This window comes from Petaurus breviceps, unplaced genomic scaffold, assembly GCF_028583685.1.
Source record: "Petaurus breviceps papuanus isolate PSGF00001 unplaced genomic scaffold, PetGlider_PUasm1.0 207, whole genome shotgun sequence".
NCBI lineage: Eukaryota > Metazoa > Chordata > Mammalia > Diprotodontia > Petauridae > Petaurus > Petaurus breviceps.
Window position 1 is genome coordinate 16,875,176 of NW_027185850.1, and position 8,188 is coordinate 16,883,363.

Below are 8,188 nucleotides of genomic sequence, written 5' to 3' on the forward strand. Positions count from 1 at the left end.
TTCTCAAAGTCCCCATAAAGGATCATCAGATCAAACATTTTGTGCTGGAAGGGAACTTAAGTGTTATTGAACTCAACCCCCTCATTTTACAGAAAAGGAAACTTCGGGCCAGAGGGTTGGAATGACTCGGAACCACAGGATCACAGACCTAGAAAGGGAAGGAATCTTACGGGTCATCCTGTCCAGGTCTGCCTAACCTGCATTCAGAGATTTGTTCATTTTGTCTTTAGAATTTTGCTATCTGATTTCAACATAATTAGTTTCTTTTATAATTCTGTGCATTTCATTTTAAGCATTTAAAAACATTATTCTGAGGAGTCCATAGGTTTTGCCAGACTGTTAGAAGAATCCATGACACAAAAAAGGTGAAGAACCCCTGATCTCACCCATCTCGTTTTACAGATGAGGAAATTAAGGACCTGTGTGATAAAATGACATAGGATCATAGATAGATAAGGGAGGGAGGGAGGGAGGAGAGAGAGGAAGGGAGAAAGGGAGAGGGAGAGGGAGGGACAGAGACAGACAGACAGAGAAAGACAGACAGAGAAAGAACAGAGAGAGAGGAGAGAGCGAGAGAGACAGAGAGAGAGAGAGAGAGAGAGAGAGAGAGACAGAGACAGAGAGACAGAGAGACAGACAGAGAGACAGACAGAGAGACAGAGAGAGAGACAGAAAGACAGAGAGAGACAGAGAGGAGAGAGAGACAGAGAGGAGAGAGAGACAGACAGACAGACAGACAGAAAGACAGAGAGAGACAGAGAGGAGAGAGAAAGAGAGAGACAGAGAGAGAGGAGGGAGGTGGAAAGAGAATATTCCCTGCCTCAAGAAGCTTATATTCTAATAGGAGACAAAACAAAAATGGGACCTGGAAATGGAAGGGGGTGTTGATGGCAGTAAATAAGGCCAGAGAGTGAGGAGAAATTGAAGAGACCCACCAATCAAAGAGGGGAATTCAGGGTGAATTCTCGGCTGGGTAAGACAGCTGGCACATAGATGAATCGACCAGAGAGGGATCTGCCCTCCCCATGAGCTCCACCTTATCTCTTTCTGTTGGTTTCTCCTCCTCCTGACGTCACTCCTGCTAGTTCCTGCTCCTCCAGACCCTGAGGAGCAGATGGTCTTTGTCCTTGTGAAGGCCAGTCCTACCCTTGATCCCATCCCTTTTCATGTTCTGCAGGAGATGATCTCCACTGCCCTGCCTATGTCCTCTCTCTAGCCTTTAATCTCTTCCTATCCCCTGGTTCTCTGCTTGCTGCCTACAAATGCACCTTCGTCTTCTAGATCCAGAAGAGGCATCACTAGCTCCAGTAGAATTCATCCTCTATCTCTCTGTCCTTTCTCCATTAATTCCTGAAAAGACCACATACACTTAGTGCTTCCTTCCTCTCCTCTCATTCCTTCAAAGATCTCCGAAGTCTGACTTTCAGCATTATCATTCAATTGCTACTGTTCTTTCCAAAGTTAACATTGATTTCTTAATTGCCAAATCTAAAGACCTTTTGGAAAATCTGTTTTCCTTCTTGACCCATCTACAACATTAAATGTTGCTGATGATCTTTTCCTCCTGGAAAAATACTCTCCTATGTTTATTTTTGGTCGCCTTTTTCTCTTGATTCTCCCCCTAACCTATCTTATTGTTGTTGCTAATGATAATAATCTCACTGGCCTATACTTCCTTCACCAGGACAAATCAAAACTCATTCACTCCTGATTCTCCATGAGTCCTATTCATTCCCTACCATAAATTCTCCATAAAGTAGCAATCCAAAGTACGTGAGATATTTTTAAATAGATTCGTGATTTCATGTGTATATGGAACTCCTGGTTGGGAAACTCCTTCCTTCCATGTGGATTGCCACCCCCTTTGCAACTAAGAGTCTAAGAGAGTTGCTTGAAGTACTGAGAAGTTAAGTGATTTGTCTAGAATTACTCAGCCAGTGGGTATAAAAGGAAGAATGTGAACCAGCTTTTGGTTCTGAGGCCAACGCTCTCCACTATAATTCACTGGCTTGGCTTAGCCCAGTGCCTCACATTCAGTAAGAGCTTAATAAGTGCTGGGTAACTGTCTGGCTCTCAGTCAGAAGGGCTTCTCTACCAAAGGCACAGTCCTTCAGGGACCTGTGTGTTGCCCCTCACTCTCTGTAACTGGGTAACATTTCCTCCTCCATTTCCATCCATGCCAATGTCTCTACCTCTTTTCATGTGCAAGCAATGATTGATGATACTAAACAACGTACTTGTGCCCCTGGGCAGCAATGCATCGGTCTTTGGATCACCCACAATTTGGATTCTTTACAGCTTGCCCATGATTCACAGGCACATCAGAGAATAGCAATATTTAAAAGATGTAAGCAGTTTGGGGGTCAGTTCAATCCAATTCATTTCAGTATCAATTATGCAAATACTATATGACTGGGTCCTTTATCCCTGATATTGTGGGGAAGCAGACATCAAAGGAGAATTTTGGTCTCACTCCCCTGTAGACACGGGAGATGGAATCCACTTTGTGTCAGGGCACATAGACTGCTCATGACCTTATCCATTACGTTGTTACTGACCTTTCAATTGCTTCTTAATTAAATGATTTTTTGCTTTTTAGATATATGTGCCACATGTATAGTGTGACATAGTGGTTGTATCAGTGGCGTCTTAAGCCAAAGCTTGGACACTGGGTGACCCAACATGGAGTATTCAATCTGGGATTCGATGAAGGACCTGTGTGAGGACCTGTAGGGCACAGTTCTACATAATTTATTCTAAATATCTTTATTTTAAAGTGTCTTGAAGGCCTGTCTTTGATTCCCCCCCCTAAAAAAAACCCGGCATCTAGATAGCATCTGACCTGCCTGTGCTAACACAATCTTCCCCTCCCCCCCTTTTCTGAAGGATCCTCAGGGAACCAGTCAGTCATCAATGGGTTTAATTAACAAATTGTAGCAGCTAAATTGAGCTTTCTGGAAAGTTTCATGCACCACTTTAAAATTTCATATTTCTTCATAGACAGCCACAAATAACATGTCACTCAGCTCCTGCAATAAAAAGCCTTGGGTAGAATGAAGAGAATAAATCAGGAGGCTTTTTTCTTGGAAGCTCGCTAAAATAGAACAATGTTCCCCAGCCCTGTGCTTCTCACCACTGAATGGATTGTCGGCATAAGTTCAGGAGGGGAACGGTCAATTTGGAACCAAAATTTCCTTCTAAGTTTCAGAAGGGGAAAGTCCTCCCTTTCAAATCCATCTCTTTGAACTATCAGGAGCTGTCATTCATCACCTGCTTCCTGAGAATCCCCTGCCCCCATCCCGAGGTTCTCCCATCTCTGCTCTCTCTACTCTCTCCTTGACTTTTTAAGCTACTTCTCTGCAACAGAGTTCAAGAATCGGTCACAGATTCAATTCCATTCATCAGTCAATCAGCATTGATTAAGTACTGACTGCATATTCAGAAATTGTGCTATAGGGCTGGGAAACCAAGGCAAAAAATGAAACAGCCTTGACCTCAAAGAAGGAAAGAAACTATTTATTAAGCACCTACTGTGTGCTAGGCGTTGTTAAGTGCTTTCCAAATATTATCTCATTGGATCTTCACAACAGCTCTATGAGGAAGATAGATGCTCCTCAAAGCGCCTGCATTCTGCCTATAACATTTGTAAACCCTAAAGAATTAAATACATGCGATTAGTATTATTACTATTCTGAATAAAACACCATCTAAAATATATGTGCATGGGTCCATATGTGTTTATATATCTGAGAAGTCACGGTGGGGCAGGTGGTGGACCAAAAGGTGACCCATTAGCATGCCCTTTCTAGGAACAATGGCATTAAACAAGCATTGCTTTCTTTAATTTCTCAGACCAGAGCAAGAGGAAGAAGGGGTTGTGGTCAGGAGACAATGGCAAGCCAGCTGAGGTGGATGTCTGGATGGAATGTGAAATGGGACCTGGGCTGGCTGGCTGGGGTGACTAGTGAGAGACAGGGAACTGGTTGAGTGGTGCTCACACACTGGCAGCTGACTGGACAAGGACTTAAAGCGTCAAGGAAGGCGTCTTACCTTGCTCTCCATGGACAAGATGCAGCCACTGACATTTGGGTTCAGGGCAGTGACACAGGAAGCTCTGTTCAGTCAACAATCCATCAACAAACATTTGTTTAGCACTAACTACACGTAAGGCCAAGCATGAGCCGTTCCTTCACCCTCTAATAGGGAAACAACATACACACAACCATGTGTGGCCCTGCTCCCTCACCCTGATGACATCTCCTACTCCCATTCTTCTTCCTTCAAGTTCGTCTTTGGCTGGATTTGGGACTGTACCCAACACTCACCATGTGCCCTGCCAGCCATCTCCATGGAATGATTGCTTTCACTTCTTTGGAACAAGGGTGATAGCTGTTAATGATCACTTTCAGCCTAGACCTGTGATCTCATCTGAATGGGGACTCTTATTCAGAAACTGCTTGATTTCCCTCCCACCCTCCACCCTCAGTCATACTGATCAGCCATTGGCCTGTATCTTAGAGTCTTAGAGACTTTCTTGAGGGGCCCTGAGAGGTGGTGACTTGACCAAGGTCACACACACAGTCAGTATGTGTCTATGGCAGGACTTCTGTGGATAATTCTAGTTGTATCTCCACTAAGCCACAGTGGAGGGAAGAGATGGAGAGGAGGGAAGAGGAGGAAGCGGGGAAAGAAGGAGAGAGGGGGAGGAGGAAGAGGGAGAGGGGGAGAAGGGGGAGGAGGAAGAGGGGGAGGAAGAAGAGGGGGAAGAAGGAGAGAGGGGGGAGGAAGAACAGGGGAAGGGGAGGAGAGGGGAGAGGAGGAAGAATAGAAACTGCCATTTATGTATCACTTTTAGATTTATTAAACACTACAGCCATTATCTTGTTTTCTATCCTCAAAACATCGCTGTGAAGTGAGTTGGATGGATTTTATTGCTACCATTTTACAGATAAGGAAACCAAGTCTTCCAGAGGTCCGTGGCCTCATGACCAAATAGAGGAAAAATACAACCAGAACTCAAATCGGTGTTCTATCAACTGTATCACAGCTGACATTTATAAGGTCCTTTACATATATTATTCAGTAAACACGTGTATTGTACAAAGAGAGATGGAACTCGGTTCCTACTATCAAGGACCTCATCATTTTAACTGATCTTCAGTTATATTCCTTTAAGGTAGGGGATACAAATTTTGGTCTCCCCATTTTACAGATAAGAAAGTTGAGACCTGGAGAGATTAAATGAATAACTGATTTAGCCAATTCATCAATGAAAATCGTTATTAATACTAACACCACAATGTTTCAGGCACTGAGCTAAATGCCAAGGATACAAATACAAAAATCAAGGCGCTTCCCTTCGAGTAGAAGAGAGCATATTTAGGGGAGTGGGGCCGAGGGGGGATATTTTAGTCTGGGAAGTTCCAGGGATGGTGAGTGGAGGCACCAGTAATGCTAATGCAATTATTGTTCCCAGTTTCTAATTATTAGAAAACAGCTTCTAAAGATCACAAGCAAGGTGGGCAGGGTCGAAGGTAGAAGCTGTTTGGACAGCGGTCATTGGCTTTGCGTGGCCGGAGGGCATGTGCAGTGCAAAGCGCACGTGTTTTGTGGCCAGAGCCCTGGCTGCAGGGACCTTGCGCCCAGCATCACGGGCAAGGGCAGTCAGAAACGCCTCTGAACGTCACACATTTGCTTTTTGAATAATTTCTGGTCGCGGCGCTTTCAGAAACGTTCACTGTTGCCCCATTTTTTGTGACCCCAGATGGGGTCGTGACCCACAGAGCATCTCTGGCAGGGGCTCGTCCAGTTAACACTTGAAGAGTGTCTGGCACATAGTAGGTGCTGAAGAAATGCTGCTTGATCGACTGATTGAAGGCTTCCAATAACAGGAAACTCATCCACCCTGGAGTCGATGATGAGCTCCTCCAGCCCAGAGCTCTTATGTGATGCACCTTTGGGTTCTTCCGAGGCCCTCAGCGCTCTGCCCCATTCCTGTTTCCCACAGAGAACAGAAGCATCTCTGAGTTCAGGTGAGCCCACATTCCAATCCCTGCTTTGGTATCCTTAGCAATTACCCACATTCCACTTAAACATTTCCCCTAACGGGGACCTTATGGTTTTATCAGGCAATTCTAGGTACCAGAAAGTCCATTCGGATGTTAAGCAAAGTCATACCTTTTTTGTAACATCCTCCCTCCAGCTCTAGTTCTGCCCTTCGGACCTGCCCACGATGGGTCACATGACTTCCTAGGGACCAGGCAGACATTTCCTCGCTCAGCCATGACCTCTGTATTTTTGTTCATAGAAAGAAAACGTTTCTAAAGATTACAACTTTAAAAGTACAATGGGCTGCCCTGAGAGGTAGCCAGTTCCCCATTACAGAACCACACAGCACCTCAGAGTTGGAACAATCTTTCCCGTTTGGGGCCTCAACTTCCACCCATTCCTCCTGGTTCTGACCTCTAAAGCCAAGCAGAACCAATCTGATTCCTCATGTATCCAATAGAATGTAAACATCTTGAGGGCAGGAGCTGTTGGGATTTTTGTCTTTATTTTCCTATCGTTGACCTTTTGCTTCTTGACTGAGGACTTAATAAATATTTGTTTATTTGAATTTCCTTCTTAAAACAAAGCTATAGGGGCGACTAGGTGGTGAAGTAAATAGAGCACTGGCCCTGGAGTCAAGAGGACCTGAGTTCAAATCCAGCCTCAGACACAGAACACAAAAAAATAGCCGTGTGACCTTGGGCAAGTCACTTAACCCCAACTGCCCTACCTTCCCCCCACAAAAAAAAGAAAACAAACAAATAAAAGCTATATTTGCAATTTGGCAAAACATGCTAGGATCTCAGAAATGGCTTTCTCTCTAGCATCTTTTGGTTTGGGGGATGAAGGAAAACTCTTGGCATCCAGCCTCAGGGAGCTGTCTGGACAGATAAGGATCATGGGCTCAAAGAATGAGAGCTAGGATCTCAGAAGTCACTGAATCTGAAAGACCCCGAGGAGGTCTAAGGAACAAGGCAGAAGCTCCACTCCGGTTTTCCTCATTCCAAGTCCAACATTGTATCTACTAGATTATATTCCAAAATGTTCTTTCCCCATCTCCTTTTTTATAAAATCTGCTTGTAGATATCTGGATTGCCCAGACATGGCCCTCTCCTGTTCTTGGTTTCTTTTTTTTTTTTCCTTTCTAAGTCAATATTATGGATGCAGGCAATTAAAAACCTGACATCATCCCTAACCAATCAGGGAGCACCGTGGCCCAAATTTGGGCTCACCTGCCCAACATTACTCAGCCAAACAGAGCCCCTTGGGCGGTAGCTGGGTGGAAGGCACTCAGAATGTGCCACCCAGAGCCCTGGAGCCTCCCAGGATTCTGTGCCAGCTGTTTGCAGAGCACCTGGAGCTGAGCTTTCTTTTTTAGGACTGAATCTCTCTGCACATGCCTGGCTGATGCCACGTGATGGTAATGCCCACTTACCTGTGTGTAACCTATTATTAAAACATTACCTAATGACATATTTACCTGATAAATAATACCGGGGTTATTTTAAAAAGCAGGTAATTACTACGCTATTGCCAAGAACAGGATGATTCTCAGGACCCTGAGTGGTTAAGAGGCAAGCGTCAAGTTTCCTGGGCTGAGGGTTTGAAGAATATTCTTGAGACAAACAAATGCCAAGGAATGTTGGGACAGAGAGGAGAGAGGAGAGGAAGCAAGCATGGCTGGCTCAGGATCGAGGGCCTGGTGGTCAGAGGCTGCAGAACGAGAAGGAGGGGGCCAGAAACCCAGGGCTCTGCTACTGACTGCCTTGGGCATTTGGTTCAGGCACATTCCCCATCCTAGCTTTCAGTTTCTTCATCTGATATGAAAACCCATTGATGTAGAATTGGGAGGATTCTAGGGAGCCTTCCAGCCGAACTCCCCCATTTTATGGATGAGACAACTTGAGGCCCAGGGGACAAGGAACTTGTCCAAGGTCACAGAGGTGAGGGACTAGAAGTGTCTATATGTGAAGCCTCATAGCACTAACACGCTGTTTCTATGTCCTAACATTCAGTCATACAAGGGCCCTTCTAGGGCTATGGCTCTGTACTCTAAATTCTTTCCCATCTCTGACATCTCTTCTAAGGCCCCTCCCAGCCCTGACATCCCCTGTTCTCAGACCCCACCCAGCCCTGACAT